Below are 1,393 nucleotides of genomic sequence, written 5' to 3'. Positions count from 1 at the left end.
GAACGCAAAATGCCTCAGTCTCAATGGGAACACAGAGCTGTCCTCACACCATCTGTGTGTGCACAAGCGGGTGGCAGTATAGGCCCCTGCACCCAGATTTGTGTGTAGTGTGTGCATGTTCCTTTCATCCACGTGGTCCCAGCTGCCCAGAAACACCTACTCTGAGCACAAGCACATCCTCATCCATGCCAACCTACACTCAATGATGGAGCTGGGCCAGGGCAGACTCAGCTCTGGGAGAGAGTCCAGTAGCCCTTACCAGGGAAGGTCATAGCGAGGCCTCACCCAATTTCACAAGAACTGTGAGAGCTATGTGGCTGTGGCTAGTGGGTCCTAGCATCATTTCACCACCCTCAAATGGATAGAAATAATTCTGGCTGAGAAAACTTGTTCTTGACAGCCTGCAGCAGGGAGGTGGAGGGGATGTGAATGGGAGTGTCTATCACATGGTATGGCTAACAAAGAGGGAAAAAATCTATTGGTCTATCCACACCAGTCACAGAAACACGCCAGGATCTGACCAACAGTTACAGACTGCTGTTGTAATTCTCACCCTGCTCTGGGATAACCCAGACCTTGCCACTGTTTCTAACAGCTAGATGGATGGAAAAGGTAAGGGCAAGCAGACATGATCCCTGCCCTGTGGTGTATGTCACAACATCCCCAGCTCTGGCTGTGGAAATCCCAGGCACTGATCAGAGAGGTGAAAAATGCAGAAAAGAGCAAGTGGATTTGTTTTTAACTTAAGGGCTGAGCTCTAACCAAAGAGCAAAAACAAATGAATTCCCCTGGTTAGATGCAGCTGGGGATCTGGATTAAGCAGCAGAATAAACACCCAGTGATTCAAGTGCTCCAGGACAACCTGGAAAAGAGGCAAGCTCGGCAGACAGCACCTGTGCTCAGGCTATAGGCAGGGGTGCAAGGCTGTGTCCTAAGGAGCTGGAGTCGGCAGTGGAAGGCAGCCCGGGCACATCAGCCATGCTAGGGTCGTCCCTTCTTCTGGGGATCCAGGTGGCTACAGCAGCAGCTGCTTAACAGCGCCCGGAATCACAAGACTGTCTGTACTGCGCTTGAATGCATAAAGAGCCACGGCTGCACGGATGCTACGGCAGCGGGTCTCAGCGCTGCGTGCCTGCTGCATACACAGGGATCCCACAGTCCCGCACGCACACACGCCCAGCCGCCCCGCGTACAAACACATACACACACGTGCACCCCAGTGAACACACACGTATACACACGCGAGCACCCCCCAGCACACACGCACGCACACACACAGAGCTGGGCGTGCACTGGCGTGCACAGGGAAGGGAAGGGACAGGCGCCTCGCAAAGCCGAGCGGGGCCCGGGGCGGCGAAGGGGCGGGAGCGGGAAGGGGGAGGGGGAGGGGGAG

Source organism: Gavialis gangeticus, unplaced genomic scaffold (genome assembly GCF_001723915.1).
Source record: "Gavialis gangeticus isolate Ggan-Ray unplaced genomic scaffold, GavGan_comp1, whole genome shotgun sequence".
NCBI classification, from domain to species: domain Eukaryota; kingdom Metazoa; phylum Chordata; order Crocodylia; family Gavialidae; genus Gavialis; species Gavialis gangeticus.
This window is presented reverse-complemented; position numbering follows the sequence as displayed.